The 17,149-nt window shown below is 44.2% G+C and overlaps 1 long non-coding RNA gene across 1 annotated transcript; it reads left to right on the top strand.

Annotated features, from left to right (window-relative positions):
* The first annotated feature begins 7,556 nt into the window (after nucleotides 1–7,556).
* LOC121008020 lies at nucleotides 7,557–16,921 on the top strand. Its single transcript, XR_005780502.1, has 3 exons — nucleotides 7,557–7,567; nucleotides 14,060–14,061; nucleotides 16,776–16,921. It is a non-coding gene; the product is annotated as an uncharacterized LOC121008020 (long non-coding RNA).
* Nucleotides 16,922–17,149: the final 228 nt, after the last annotated feature.

Raw genomic sequence — 17,149 nt, 5'->3', positions numbered from 1 at the left:
TCGCCGTTCTGCGTCCTCAGGAGGAGTGATTTTAATGGGGCCAGATGATCAGTATTTAAAATAATAGACTATCCAATGAAAAGTCTTCTTAGCGATCATGTGGTGTAAGCGACGAATAGTGGCTCCCTGCGGCGCATGACCAATCAGAGCCAGCCGCATCACATCCGCTTCCGCCCGTCTCCCGAGTCAGACGTCAGTAAGGGCAGTCACGTGTCGCGGAGCGACACTGTCCTACGTCACCGACGTCCAATCTCCTTGGAGACAGAGGAAAGCCTGCTAGCCGTCGGACCGTCATGCGCACTCAGCCGCATTCGTCTCGCTATGTAATTCATGGATGGGCTTGGGAGCTATGGTTAAAGTGCATTGACAGAAATAGGAAGAGAGGCAGGTGAAATAAGTAAAAAACAGCAAAAGAAGAAGAAAAGTAAGAAAAATTACATAGAAGGATTCTGAGTAAGGGGATCTAAAGCTCTATAATTTAGCTATATGGAACATCGGTTTAAATATTAAATAGGTTCTTAAATAGCAACATCTCATAAATACATTTAATAACAACCATATCAATAATTCCTATTACATTAAAAAGGGGAACATATACTCCCTATCTTAAAGTGCATAATAAGTGATTAATATCCGAAGTTGCATGATCTAAATACCCACATTAATAAAAAATATTTATAAAGTGCTGTGTGCTAATTAATCTATTAATTCATACATGATATGTATAAAAAAGGGGTTTTCACATAATGATAATGAATTACCGTACAATCATAAAAGGTGCTGAATATACTTAATATATAAAATAAATACTGTGATAATATACCTGTAAATATTGGTGCATATAATAAGTGCTAATTACCAAACTATAAGGTGAAGAACAACACATATCATAATGTTGCTAAGTATATCCTAAAATTAATCCTTACATCTATACATCCTTTAGAATAATGAGTCTCAACCTGTGCAATTATCAAACTATATCTCAGGCTCATATCCCATACCCGTCAAATATTTATGACTGTAACACCATTCTAAATCATCAGAAAATAGAGAAAACTATATTGTCGCTTTTGAAGTTCATACATCCATTCGCATTCAACTTTTCATCGGGGTTGCATAAGATATTCACAGAATTCTCTCCATAACGGAAAAAAACTATAATAATAATACATGAAGGAACATTTATATGAATAACTGAGCATTTTACAGGAAGGAACTAACCATCATCATGTCTTATACTAGTATTCAAAGACTCCACGTCTGCCGTGACCAACCACATGTTATCCTCCATTTGAATATTTTCTAATCTTTTTAGAACTGCATTGGTATCCTGTACAAATGAGGGCAAATTAACTACTTGATGTTGCAAGTGATAGTCCACAAATCGACAGATATTTTCACATAGTCCTTCATTACCTGCCACAATTGGCCGTCCCGGTGGGTCTTCACTGTTTTTATTAATTTTGGGGATAATATAATTAGTAGGGACCCTTGGATATATCACCTGCAACATTTCTAAAACCTTCTTCGAAATTATGTTATTTTCTAATGCCAAATATAGGATGTCATTAAGATTTTCTTGAAAAATCAATAAGGGGTTATTGGGCAGACATTTATAACAGGTTTTATCCTTCAACAGTTTGAACACCCGTTTCTCATACATCTCAGAGGGCCAAATAACAACATTGCCCCCTTTATCTGCTTGTTTGATGACTATCCCCTTTATTTTTTTGAGATCCTCCAAGGCTTTATTTTCTGCTTTACTGAGGTTATACCTACCTGGTTCCTTTTCCAATTTTTTCAAATCCACATAAACTAACTTCACAAAGATGTCTAACACTGGACAGATTTTGAATGGAGGAAATGTGGTGGACTTTTTTTCAATCCCCCTAGGTATTACACTCACCCTTTCATTAACTCATTCTCTTTCTCTAGATCTTCCAATATTTTAAGGGCCTCTTTCTCCTCCGTGGCATATGTTTAATTGAGTATCCCAGTGACAGTAATTGTTACACCACTCTGTGGTCTCCTCATGCTCCTGCTGCCACCTCCACACTGTCATTGTGCCACCCTGTGGCCTCCTCCTGATGCTGCTGCTGCCACCTCCACACTCCATCATTGTGCCACTCTGTGACCTCTTGATAATGCTGCTGCCACCTCCACACTCTGTTATTGTGCCACCCTGTGGCCTCCTCCTGATGATGCTGCTGCCGCCACCTCCACACTTTGTCATTGTGCCACTCAATGGCCTCTTAATGATGCTGCTGCCACCTCCACACTCTGTCATTGTGCAACCCTGTGGCCTCCTCCTGATGCTGCTGCTGCCGCCACCTCCACACTCTGTCATTGTGCCACTCTTTGGCCTCCTGATGCTGCCGCTACCTCCACACTATCATTGTGCCACTCTGTGGCCTCCTCCTGATGCTGCTGCTGCCACCTCCACACTCTGTCATTGTGCCACTCTGTGGCCTCCTGATGCTGCTGCTGCCACCTCCACACTGTCATTTTTCCACTCTGTGGCCTCCTCCTGATGCTGCTGCCACCTCCAGACTATGTCATTGGGCCACTCTGTGGTCTCCTCATGCTGCTTCCACCTCACCACTATGTCATAGGGCCACTCTGTGGACTTCTCATGCTGTTCCCACCTTCCCACTTCATGACTTGGCCACAATTTTGCTTTTCAGCCTGGCTGACATCATCGTTTATTTGACCCTTCTTCTGATTTGTCAGAAGGAAGGAAAAATGAGACGCACAACGGATCCTGTCTACATAACAACTGTAAGGACTGCATGACATGGTCCCTATTTTGCATCAGAGTTGGCTTATGATTTGGTAGCCAAAAGGAGGAGAAGGTAGAAAACACAGAAGACATGCAAATATTCCATACACGTGTCATCTCTGTTTTGGATCCACTCCTGTTTTTTGGTTTAAGCAATACTGATGGATTACTGACCAAATGCTGACCGAGTGAAGGCGGATGCTCCACAGACAGGATCTGTTTTTTGGGAGTTATAATTCCGATAAATCAGAGGAAGGGCAAAATAATCATTGACGTCAACACAAACACAAACTTACTGCTGACACCCTCTCCACTCTGTCGGGGGGGCTCTACTTGTATGAGCATTTAATAGAACATGTTCTGTAGACATCTATGTGGAATCAGCTAACGAGGGTGTAATAGGAGTGCACTTATTCTTGACGCTAACATTTACCTGTAAACTGGAACTGGACGAACAGGACGAATCGAATTTTTGAGAAATTCCCTCATCTCTAATTTAGACCACACAGTGTAGAGAGACAGCACTTGAGGGAATTTTAAATCTGCTGGTATAGGATGCACAGGATGGTCATTAGCTAGCAAGTGGAGGTGAGTGACAATCACAAATTGGAGCACCACCATAGGGACAAAGAACAAACAGCCTTAGGACAGCGCTGTGGCCAAAGTGGGAAAAAAATACACGGGTAAGCAGCAACCATCAAGAGTGTCTGAATCAAGTTTTGCACCCTCAGTTCTGCTCGAGAGACCTGTAACCACTAAGCATTAAGCCTCTCTGGAGAAAACAGTGAAGTTCTCATTTGACTGTTGTAAGAAAGTACAAGGAATCATCGTGGATGATAGGTACGTGTCACCGAGGTTCCTGGCCTCAGTGGAGTAAGAGATGGTTTTTATGTGTCAGCAGCAGTTGCTGTTTGACACCTTGGTATTTATTATGGCTGTATAGCTGAACCGGGACGGCTCTTACTGGGAGTAGTCAAAGTTCTGGGTTGGTGACTACTCCCCACATTTCCAGGCCGGGTTTTGCCAGGCATAAAACCATCCAGCACTGCCAGGTTGAGAAGATTACCTCCGTCTGACAGTGGAGCTTAGGAGGTCTGTGTGCTGGGATCTGAGGCCTGTGCTGGGCTGGAGAGCGGAGACCCATGTGTCAGGGGAACAGGCCGTCTAAAGCCTGTGTTTGAACTTTTTGAGGCAGAACTGCCACCAAGGTGACTTTTGTTATGTTAACTTGCCATTGGGTCTGAAGTAACACCAACACTGCAAAAGTGACGTTTTGTTTTTGGCATTATGTGTGAATAAACACTGAAGTTTGAATTACGAACTTGTACTTTGCCTCTGTACTGCGCCGGCTTATCCTATCTACCAGAGCGAATCCCCACACTGTCCACACCTGGAATCCATTCTATCGTGCACCAGTATCTAATGCGTATCGGGGTCCTAGCCCACTAGAACCAGCAACTACCCGCTGTAAGTGAGGAATGTGAATAGTGGCCCTGTTAATGTATATAATGAGACACACTGTTGCAACGGGCCACCCCCTGGGGCCCTATTAGAGGACCAGAGTGTCCAGATGTAGGAATGGGCGGTAAAGGGTGGCCAAAAATGTCCCTTTATGTGAGTTGTGAGTGTCACGGTGCTCCTACCTGGATACGGCTGGATACCAGGCGTTGGCTCCGAAGCAAACAAATAGGGGGAATAGTTGAGGTATAAAAGAATAAGTTGAGTCCAGACCTTGAGATGCAGTTGAAAAGCAGCTTTACTTTGTATAAACGTTCTCCAAAACTGTTTACAGACTTTATCTTGGTCCCAACAGGCTTTAGCATTAAAACTCTGGCAGGCAAACTCGTCTCTGCTACATCTTTTTCTGGCTCTGCTCTACTAACATACAATCACAGAAAATAATGCACTATAATAATATATGCAAGCATAACATATGGACTAAGCTCTCACTCTATTGATAAAATCTGAGACACTTGGTCAATACATTTTGATCAAAACACATTTAAGCCCACCTACCAAGTGACAAGGTGGTCTCAGTTCAGGCGGGTCCTACGCTAAACCTGCCTATGCTATTATGCATTTATGTTCAGGAGTGCAGACCCCGCAGATATAGTGTGTTGCTCCTATTTTGGGAGTAGTATTGATGTGCACTTTTGCCCCACCTATCTAATAGGTGACCTTGATTAAGGTGGTACATATAGGGGTGTGTGCTCCTCCCCCCACCGGTTGCTGATGCACATGGAGGTAACTAGGAGCAACACACTATATGTACAGGGTCTGCGCTCCTGAACATAAATGCATAACGGCATAGGCAGGTTTAGTGTAGGACCCGCCTGAACTGAGACCACCTTGTCACTTGGTAGGTGGGCTTAGATGTGTTTTGATCAAAATGTATTGACCAAGTGTCTCAGATTTTATCAATAGAGTGAGGGCTTAGTCCATATGTTATGCTTGCATCTATTATTATAGTGCATTATTTTCTGTGATTGTATAAATGTAGCCATGTGCATCCGCAACATTCATTATCATATCGTGCAGGATGTTTTATATATTTCTTTCCGTGATTTGCTCTACTCTACTAACAAGCTGACTGTATGACTTTGCTTTTGCTGTATGCTGCAACTTCTCTCTTTGTAGTCTGTCTCTTAATTAGGCCAGGGAACTTTCCTTCTGGCTCCTGAGGCTTTAAGCTGTGGCCTCCATGACCAGCAGAGCTGAAGGTGCTCTGGCTGGCTTGACTCGGCTTGGGCACGTCCAGCAGAGACATGCCCAGCACACCCTCCATGGTCAGGGGTAAGCTGGAACTCACTAACTCTCATTCCCACCATTCCTGCAGGAAGTGGGACCTGCCCACTCCACCACAGAGGGGGATTAGAGTGGAATGAAAAGCTCCATTCTACCTAACTGTAGTTCTGCTGTGTTTGCTGCCACCTTCTGGTGAAGCAGGCACATTACATTTGAACATAACAGTTACAAACAATGGGAATGCACAGATGACATTCTATTAGCATACACAGATAGAAGCAGGGCGTAGGAGTGGTAATGCCACTCTGAGGCGTTACATTGTGGCCTTACTGAAGAGATTGTCGGGTTACCATTGACAACTGGCAACTGAAAGAGTCTTTTTTGCAGCGGTCAGTTTTCAGGTAGCCACCAGCGCTACACTGGATTCCCCAGACACAGTCGAGGTGTTACCATATGTTTCTGCTCTACAGAGAGGATGGTAAAGCATAGTGCACCCCAATGGGAAATAAGTCCAGAGTTAAGCTTTGCAGTAAACCAGTGTGCTTCATTACTGGAGAAACTCAAGTGCAAAACAATACAGGTAAGGCACTGGGCAGGCTTCTCCAGTATCCTCATTGGCAGAAGAGGTTCTGTGCTCTGGAAAGGCATCTTCTTCTGGTCACTCATGCAGCCTGGCAGAGTCTCTCTAAACACTTCTTCCTATCTGCAGATAGTGTCTCTGGCTACTCCACTTTTATTCTGGTTCTAACTGATCTAAAACCTTCTAGTGGGAGGAGTGAAGCTGGAGAAGCACAGCACAGCAGAAACAATGTTGCAGTTTAAGGCTGCCATAGACTTGTATTAGACATCAATACCAGTTAATGGGAATAACTAAGTAGCTTTCGGTCATAAACAACAGTGTGACAGAGATAAATCAGAGGGTCAAAAGTTCAATGTGTCAAACATTTCCTTCCAAAACTAAGGTCGGCATAGTCCCTTATGTCAATAGAGGAAAATTACTAACTTCTCAGTGCACAGGCTGGAAATTTCCAAAGTCTCTGTCAATAACCCTTTCCATAATTCAGTGCAAATAAAGTGGAATTACAGTGAAAATTATCAAGATATATGAAATAAAATGCAATTCAACAGTATAAGTGCAAACAAGGGCTCCGTGCCACAATCCATTGTGGAACCACCAAGTCTGTGCCTGTATGAGAGGTGTGTCATGGCCTAAATCCAAGTAAACTGCTGTTCAAACTAAATCTTATCAAGTCTGTGTGCCTCACGCCAGGCTATTTAAGTAAAGTACCACCTAATAGTCATAGACCACACCCATGAGTTAATTACTAATAGCTGCAGACAGTAACAACTGTCAAAGTAGCACGCGGAAGCGGGAGTATTCTGTCCTAAAATGTAATTTTCTGCTAGGCTTAGCCATATTCAGAAATTTCATAGCAATGAATAGGGGGATGCCTCACATGCACTGCATGCTCTTCATTCATAGTAGGGCCCCATTCTTGAGATAGGAGCAGGTCCCAGAGGTGGGAACTGCACCTTTCAGACAGTTATGGCATATCCTATGGATATACCATAAATATCCACATTGGACAAAGGTGCTAAAAACCCTGTTATAATGTGAATGTTGGGGGAGACTGGAAGTAATCACTTGTGTCTGCTGGGCATTTTCTTTAAATGGGTTGTCCACCTCTTGAGGCTTCCAGGGAAACCCCACCACACGGCCTGACCTGTGGAGGGAATTATACTTACCTGATCCCTACTACTTGTCCACTTTTTTAAATCCACTCTTGGTTTCAGCTTCAAAAACTACATAAAAAAAATAACAACCGCGTGGTCGTACTGCAGCGTACTCAAGTTGTGTGTAGTAGGTGTTTCTGGGTGATGTAGTGCAATAGACACTAACCTGGTACAGCTGACTCTCTGCAAGGGCAGGTATAGGTAAAGATAGTTCGTGACGCCAGTGCCAAGTAAACGGTGGCACGCCGTTTGCGGATACAGGAATAAATCGAGGAAACGTGGTCTTAAAACAGAACTCCAACTTTAGTAGTTTTGCAAGCAGAGACAATATTGGAAATGCAGTTCCTAAGCATACAGTCGATTTTGCAATTCGGTCGATGCAGGCAATTCAGTTATAGCAGGGTAATTACAGAGTGTTGAACACAGGACTTGCAGCACAGGAGCTTGCACTCTAATTCTGTCTGATCCTGGAATACAGCAATTCTTCACCAAGGCCCATTAACCTAATTCTGGCTTTATATCCTTGGCTATGGCTTCTATAAGTACCTCCTCTGTCTTTCTGAGTACCTCTGGCTTTCCTGATCTTTGCCTCTGTCTCTCTCAGCTGCTGGAAACTTCCTCAGGTTCTTGATCTAACATATTCCTGTTTCTGCATATGGGAATTCAGGAGGGAATCTTCTCCTGGACAGCAGGCTTCAGGCCTGGACTTGTCTCAGACATTGTCTAATCTCCAACTGTAGATTACAGACACTAGACTCCGTCTGCCTTGCACTTCCCTGACTGGGTCTTATATAAACTAGGGCTCCCTAGCTCCCTCTATTGACTAGAAGCTGGAATGACACCCCTAGCAGGCCTGTACATGCAAGTTTCAGTAACAGAAAAATACATACATTACATGACATTTTATAAAACTGACATATAACAACTTCCCCATAATTAGGAGGGACGACAGCACACCAAGTGACACTTTGGTAGTGACGGGTATTACAGTTCCCGTACACTACATACCCCACTGCTTTAAGCTGAGTACGACCTCGTACTCCATCATGGGTCGCCCAACTGGAATCTCTACCTGAAATAGAAAATAGAGACATGCAGGCATACATACATGTAATTCATCTGCATTTACATTTACATCAGGTCCAATTGGCAAAAGTGAAGGGTAGTGACAAGGGGCGTCGTTCTCTTCTCTCAGGATAGTGAATGGAACGGGGGCGCTGACCTGGCACAGCGTAACATTATAACCAGGATAGTCCATGACAATGAATAAGTCCATGGTAGAACAGCAAAATGGATAAAACAGTATAAAAGTTCTTGGAGGCTCAAAGAACAAACATGAGTCCGTACCCAGGTTATTTCTTATTAAATCACAGAGGCTCTCATGCGGTGGAGTCCATCTCTGGGCACATTACTTTTAAAAGAATAAGAATCTCAGAGGCTCAGGTACTTTTGAGTCTGTCTCCGGGCACGGTTCCTTAGTATAAAGTTGCACAATAAAAGGACAGCAAAGACAAGTGCTGTAATACCCCTGATCAACCTGAAAAGGGGGTGAAGGGTAAAAGGTGCAACTAAAGGAACAGGCACAACTTGGTGTGGGGTACAAAAGCAGGCAGGAGATCCTGGAAACAAACGTGGCCTTGCTGACTTTGTGATTTCAGTGCTCAACACCTACCACTGAGCCGTGGACAAACTGGCAGCCGCAACAAAGGACCAGAAACGTAGGACTCCTGTCCTGGAAGGGTTAACATCAAACTTCTGCAGTGAAATAAATTAAAGGCCTAGCAGGCTGATTTACAATGGCATCTCATAACCACCCGGCTCCGCTGGCAAGTATCGTCTGTAGTAGTCCTCTACAGGAGGATGGGCCCACATAACAGTGTCAGGGGGCAGCTGTAGAGTAAAGGGGCCCCTAATAGGTATTGCCCCATAGGCCTAGGGGTGAACCCTCTGGTGGACCTTGCCGGTCCTGACCTGATCACTGCAGGGTGTAACGTGCTTGGCACCGCCGCAGCAAGCGGTCCGGTGCTCTGGGTGCAGCAGTTTACGGCAATCGCGGGTCCAGTCTGGGGCACTGACGGAGCGGTGGTAACAGAAGGCGGTTTACGGGTGGTGACAGGCACCCTTACCTCATCCTTCCTCGGCGGTGTCTCGATCCTGGCGGTGTATGTCTTGCGCAACTCCCGCAACTTCTCCTCCAGCCGGACGATCTGCTCACCGATGCTCTCTGTGTCGGAGTCGCTGTCCTCTGCTGGCGCCGCCGGCGCAGGTACAGTCACCGATGACGCGGACTCGGCCTCTGCAGGTTCTGGCGATGCGTCTGGTCTCCGTCCCATCCGGATGTTCTGAAAGGTAGCACTAAGTCCTTTTAACTGCTCCAGCTCCGATATTGTCTTCTCCCGACGAGGCAGCTCGGGGGAAGGATAGGGGCTCACCCATTTTTCCAACACGGTTGGCTGCCAGAAGACATTAGGCCCAATGAAGGAGCTCCGCTCCTGAAAGGCGTGATGGGCCGGCTCTGGAGAGCGTTCAGGTTCCCGCTCGCAGCCAGAGTAGTCTTCTCCTTCTTCTGCCTCCCAGTCCTCAGGAGCTCGCTTGGGACGGGTCACGGCAGTTGCATAAGGGCCTCGTAGGCTCTCGGCAGGGGTGTACTCCACTTCCTCTCCCTCGCGGAGGCTGTGCTGGTACGAAGGGAGGTAGTCTCTTTTGACAGACCTTCGATTAACATAGAGGTCTCTGCCAGTTAGATAGTCCTGAATAAACCCGTAGCCACGGGGTTTGTCAAATGACAGCACCACTCCCTTTCTCCTTTCCAGGCGGGGTTGGGTGTGCGTATGCTTCTCATGTATGGTCTTGGTTAGTTCCTCATAGATGATTTTGGTCTTTGTATTCCGCTTGATAGCGGCCTCTTGGATCTCCGCCATCAGGGAGGACCATTTGAAAGATGGTTGGAAAAAGTCCCTCCACGAGCCATAGTAGGGCTCGGGTTCTTTCTCCCTTGGGCGGCAGGCGGGTTGCTCCGGTCCCGGAGCGTAGGCTGGTGGAGCCTCCTCTGGCTCTACACCAACATCAGACATCTTTGCAATTTCAGGTGCGGACGCTGCAGCAACACTCTGCTCACTATCCAACATGCTCGATCCTACTGAGGAGAGCGATAGGGTCGCGTCAATTAGAGTAGCCAGCTCCTCCCACTGCACTGGGGAGCCGCCCCCCAGGTATTCCAGTATGTGGAAGGCGGTGTCCATGCTGGCAGACATGCAAATGTCCAGATAAGCCGTGGCGCCTGCCCTTGACCTTCTTCCCGCTTTTTCCTCAGAAAGGCGCCAGTTTTTCCCGCCTTTTCGGGATGAAGGTGACGCAGCAGTAAATTCAGCAAGCCCGGCAGCCATCTTTGGGTATAAACGCTGTCTATTCACTGACAGCAAGCAGGATTGCAAAAAGTCCACAAAACCACACTCCAATGCGGCAATTTTCTTCCTCTGTGTAGCGCAACACTGCACAGCGTTTTTTTAGAGTTTTTTTTTTTTTTTTGGTACACTTTGGGTATGATTTTCAGTCCACAAAGTCCACTTGAATAAACAGGCAATTTGTCACTTTGGTCACAGGGCAACTCTATAAGGCACAAAGTTCACGCTTCTTGCACTGGAAAGCGTGCGAATCCTGTTCGTGACGCCAAAAGAGAGGTGCAGCGTACTCAAGTTGTGTGTAGTAGGTGTTTCTGGGTGATGTAGTGCAATAGACACTAACCTGGTACAGCTGACTCTCTGCAAGGGCAGGTATAGGTAAAGATAGTTCGTGACGCCAGTGCCAAGTAAACGGTGGCACGCCGTTTGCGGATACAGGAATAAATCGAGGAAACGTGGTCTTAAAACAGAACTCCAACTTTAGTAGTTTTGCAAGCAGAGACAATATTGGAAATGCAGTTCCTAAGCATACAGTCGATTTTGCAATTCGGTCGATGCAGGCAATTCAGTTATAGCAGGGTAATTACAGAGTGTTGAACACAGGATTTGCAGCACAGGAGCTTGCACTCTAATTCTGTCTGATCCTGGAATACAGCAATTCTTCACCAAGGCCCATTAACCTAATTCTGGCTTTATATCATTGGCTATGGCTTCTATAAGTACCTCCTCTGTCTTTCTGAGTACCTCTGGCTTTCCTGATCTTTGCCTCTGTCTCTCTCAGCTGCTGGAAACTTCATCAGGTTCTTGATCTAACATATTCCTGTTTCTGCATATGGGAATTCAGGAGGGAATCTTCTCCTGGACAGCAGGCTTCAGGCCTGGACTTGTCTCAGACATTGTCTAATCTCCAACTGTAGATTACAGACACTAGACTCCGTCTGCCTTGCACTTCCCTGACTGGGTCTTATATAAACTAGGGCTCCCTAGCTCCCTCTATTGACTAGAAGCTGGAATGACACCCCTAGCAGGCCTGTACATGCAAGTTTCAGTAACAGAAAAATACATACATTACATGACATTTTATAAAACTGACATATAACAACTTCCCCATAATTAGGAGGGACGACAGCACACCAAGTGACACTTTGGTAGTGACGGGTATTACAGTTCCCGTACACTACAGTACCTTTAAGGTTTTGCTTATACTTATGTTCTCCCTGTGCTTGCATGGGTTTCCTCCCAGGGAACTTAGCTTTTGAGCTCCACTGGGGACAGCGAGTGATGATAATGTCTGGAAAGCACTGCAGAATATGTCAGCACTATATAAGTGAGTAAAATAAAATATTTTTCAAATACGACCCTAAAAACAGTACATGTATAACATGAACGATCCTTGTGGTAATTTCCATGTACTATAGCAACGTGAAAGTAGGACTCACGAAGCACAATACATCTTACCTACAAGCCAACATTGAAAGACCTTTATATAGATCTTCTATGTGACCCACATAAAGATATCGATAATAATCTTACTATATCAAAGAAAATAAATGTGTCCCACATAAAGAGAATGTTATATTTCTCTCATTACACACTGCCCTAATTTTCTGTGACTTACTCCAGAATGGGGTTATTATATGGAGTTCATAGCATTAATCCCCTCCCTGGAGATAGAGAGCATACTGTGCAGTGATTGATTATCTTAGGTATCCTCTAGTGCCATCAAAATTAATGACAGAAGAAAAACTTTTTTTTTTGCTTCTTGGAAGGAGGACTCAGAGCACTGAGGAACAAAAAGTCCAATGCTGAAAATACCTAGTCGTCACCATAAGTGAATAACCTGAACAATTGTCCTATATAAAATATGTTATTATTGTCATGATAAATCCTAGGGTTTAAGGAGTAATTCAAGAGTTAAATACCAGTGACCTATTTTCTCATAGGTGTGGATCCAATTTCCGGGACCCTCACTAATTGGGTGATAGTGCCTCTTCCTTGGCCAGTGATGCTAGCAATATACGGTAGATGCACTTGTAAAAAAAACGCAGCACTCTCCAGTCTTGATTTCCTCAAAGGTCTATTCACCAACACTTTGCGAAGTTTCGACCTGTGTGGTCTTTATCTTTTTACAAGTGCATCTAAAGTTGGGGGAGTCCGAGACTGACTTCCGACACGGCAGGCACCACCACAATAAGGAACGGTATTTACCCCTGTTTTCCGTTGTGCTACATTTTGCTTTTTTCTAGCAATATACGGTAGGTTTCATGCCCCTTGTGTAGCTCAGTACCATTCAATTGAATGGAACTGAGTTGCAGTAATGGGCACAGACACTGCACAATGTGCAGTCTTGGCCAAAGGTTTTGAGACTGACAAAAATTTGGGTTTTCACAAAGTTTGCTGCTTCAGGGTTTTTGGGTATTTTTGTCAGATGTTTCTATGGTATTCTGAAGAACAATTATAAGGATTTCATAACATTTATTGACAAATCAAATTAATGCTAAGACTCAATATTTCTTGTGTTGATCCCTCTTTTTCAAGACTCCTACAATTTCCCCTGGCATGCTGGATATCGGCTTCTAGGCCAGATTGTGACTGATGGCATCCTTTTCTTGCCTGATCAGAGCTTGGAGTTTATCACAATATCAACTCCCCCTGAATAATGTTACAGGGGAAGTGACCAGGGGCCTACACAGACAGATAAACATATCAGGCATCAGTGCTGGCTCCAGGTTTATGTGGGCCTTTGGGTGATAAATCTTAGTGGGCCCCTTTGTGGCATTTTCTTTTATAGGGGAGCGGGGGGTCTGTTAGGATCGCCAAATTCCCCAACAAAAAGTACTGGTTACACAAATTAAAAAGGTTGGCATGTGTATTTAAGATTTATTTAGCCTCTATTGTTGAAACGATTCTGCTGGGATTTGAACTCACAAGCATCTACATTAAAGTCAAGAATCTTAACCACTGAGCTATAGAGCTTCTTGATAACCTGAGGTTACTAAAAACCTGCTGTAAATATATTATGGCTAAAAACCTGAGTAGTAGTTTCCAACATATTATGCATTCATATATATCAGAAGTATGATTTTATATATATAAATTATGTGCCATATATTTTTTTACAATTATAAAAAGATATATAAAATGTACTATTTTAATATACAGTACAATGTTTGTATATTAATATGTACAATGTTTCTGAAACGTTTCTGCCAGGGTTTCAACTAACAACCTTTTACATTAGAAGCAAGAACCTTAACCACAGCACTATAGAGCTTCATGTTAACCTACACTTACTAAAATAAATATAAAATGATACTTCTGCTGTACAGGACTACTTAATATATGAGAAACTACTATGAGGTTTTTCTAGCACAGCTTGTCATTGAGCTCTAAAACCTAGTGGTTAAGGTTCTTGTAGAAGGTTGTGAGCTAAAATCCCAGCAGAAACATTTCAGAAATAGAAGCTTAATTTAAATATATGTTTTTAGCCATAATATATTTACATATATTATAATATATAGTTATTTCTTCTCTAAATATATTATGGCTAGAAACCTCAGTAGTAGTTTCCACACATTACGCATTCATATATATCAGAAGTATGAATATATATATATACAGTATATATATATATATATTTATTTATTTATTTAGTACCATATTTTGTGCCATACATTTTTTTACAATTATTAAAGAAAAATATAAAATGCTACTTCTGCTGTATATGAATACTGTATACATTAGAAACTACTATGAGGTTTTTCAGGCCCAGTTTGTCAGGCACAAATTGTCACTGAGCTTTATAGCTCAGTGGTTAAGGTTCTTGCCTCTAATGTAGAAGGTTGAATCCCAGCAGAAACATTTCTGAAATAGAGGCTAAATTAGACTTAAATATACTAGGTGTCCCCAAGCACGGTGCATAGGGATACCCGCTTCATGTTCATAGCAATGACTCCATATATGAACATAACTGGGAGCCAACTCTTCAGTAAAGGCTCGTTCACACAACCATAGGTCTTTTTCAGTGTTTTGCGGGCCATTTTTCCCGGATCCGTTTTTCCTTTTTCTTTTCAGTAGTGTTTTAAGTTCCGTTCATTTTTCCGTTCCATTTTTCTGTATGGCATATACAGTATACAATAATTAAATAGAAAAAATTGGACTGGGCATAACATTTTCAATAGATGGCTCTGCAAAAATGGAACAGATACGGAAGACATTGACTTGAATAGAGCCACGGAACGTGATTTGCGGGCAATAATAGGACATGTTCTATCTTTTAACGGAACGGAAATACGGAAACACAGTTTTATTCTCCATCAGCGCTATAGTGTCGGCCAGCTTGAAGTCAAGGGGGCAGCGGCCTCCTTGCTTCAAGTCAAGGTAACCACGCACCCTAACTGTCCCCTCTTGCCTGAGAGTGACAGCCTGCAGTGCGGCCGCGATTCCCCAAGTCTCGCGCGTGTGGGGTACGCTCTGTAGTAATGCGCTATCCCATCTCCTGCTGCCGCTGTTAGCTGGGTTTCAGCGGCGCAATGCGTATGCGTGAGACTTGGGGAATCGAGGCCGCATTGCAGGCTGTCACTCAGGAAAGAGGGGGTGTTAGGGGGCCTGGTTACCTTAAATTGAAGCAAGGAGGCCGCTGCCCCCTTGACTTCAAGCTGGCCGGCACTAAAGCGCTGATGGACAATAAAACCGTGTTTTTTTAACTTATGCAGCATCGGACAACAGGACGAAACATGTCATTATTAACAGGCTGCGGGCTACTATGAGGTACTGCTGGAGGGTGTAGATGCATTTTTGAGGTGACAGGTTCCGTTTAAATCATGTACCATACGATAGACTGGAGGCTGACCCTTCATAGTCTGTCTCTTCTTCACAGGAAATAGGGGCGTATTGAAGGGGCTTTTAATAGGGATTATTAACCCTTTCCCCAAAAGATCTTTTAAATAATTTGCGATAGCATCTTCCTGTGAAGAATTTAGTGGGTACTGACGCACACATGGCGGCTTAGTGCCAGGTTTCAGCTGTACAACTACCAGAGTTACTGGTAGTCTACCCACGTCTGTCTTGGGAGTCGCCCACAAATGTGACGGGACTTCAGACAGCCAGTCTGGGGGTGTAAATTTAGAGGTCGAGGAGGCACTGAGGGTGATTAAGGACATAAGTGCACACAAAGTGTCTTCAGGCACAGGAGTTGTGATTTGGGGTTTTCCTGAAGATAAATCCACAGATGCTTTCATGGCACTAAGAACGTCAGTCCCCAGTAAATTGTATGGACTATCTGAGCTTACCAACACACGCGTGACAATAGATAAGGCATCATGAATGTTAAGTTTAACAGGCTTTGTTAGTGGGAGTTTAACAGACGTATCCTCAACCCCTTGACAATAAATGTAATCTGAGGAGATAAGCTCCTCAGGCACATATTTTTCTTGTATTAGGGTATGGGCTGCTCCTGTGTCTACCAAAAAGTCATTTGAATTTCCCGTGTCCTCACATGTGGATGTGATGATTAGTTGTGGACCTGGGGATGTGTCAAGGGGGTAGTTAAGGTTGAGGGAACTCACAGGATTGACGTCACTTCATTGAAAGGTCTGGGCAGTAGCCTGACCTCTCCGGAGACATTTGACTGAATAATGCCCCTTTTTCCCACAATTCCAACAAGTTACCTGATCCCAGTTACATGGGGACTGGGCTCCACTTGGTACCATTTTCTGGAGCCTGCCTTTTGGCTTGAAGGGTTGATTAGCCATTATTGGCTTCTTTTTATTTTGTAAGTCAGCTCCCTTTGCTATGGCCACTAGGTCAGGGAACCGGCAGGTCCGCCAATCAGGGCGAACCTTTTTTTACAGCATCCTGTATGGGTGCTTTTAATCCAGACATGAATGTATGTTTTAGTAGTCTCATGTCCTTACTGTCTCCTGTCTCATACCCATAGTCAAGCCAGAGCTGTTCTAAAGCTGTGGCATAGTCAGCTACAGTCTGCTTAGGATCTTGTGTTTGCGTCATAAAGGTATCAGTCTCATTGTCCTGTTGCTCTTTGACCCAGGGTTTAAGATCAATGATAAATTCCTGGCCCGACTGGTCTGTGGCCTTATCTATAGGGACAGCACCAGGGGCCTTTGCCAACATTTGATTCTTAAGTACCTCCCCTCCTTTTGTCTCTAGAAGACTCTCCAGATCCGCCCAAGTGGCTTTATATGCGGTCTGGATACTTTCCAATTTACGAAGGAAAATACTGGGGACAATACGGGGGTCTGGCAAAGTGTTACACATGGCCAGCAACTCACTAGGGGTCCTTGGCCGATAAATATTAGAATCATGCGTTTCCACTTGCCCAGCTCTGACTGTGGGGAGGGTCTTATTGACCAGTGGGTATAAGCCCACACAGGAGTGTGGCTAAGGCCCTCACAGGCTGAGCATCTCTCTCTCTCTCGTCTGGGTTTTGTTGTCCACACTTAGGACATGTCCACCCCTCCGGGCCATTATA

The sequence above is a fragment of the Bufo bufo genome, chromosome 7, assembly GCF_905171765.1.
Source record: "Bufo bufo chromosome 7, aBufBuf1.1, whole genome shotgun sequence".
Lineage (NCBI taxonomy): Eukaryota > Metazoa > Chordata > Amphibia > Anura > Bufonidae > Bufo > Bufo bufo.
This window is presented reverse-complemented; position numbering and strand designations above follow the sequence as displayed.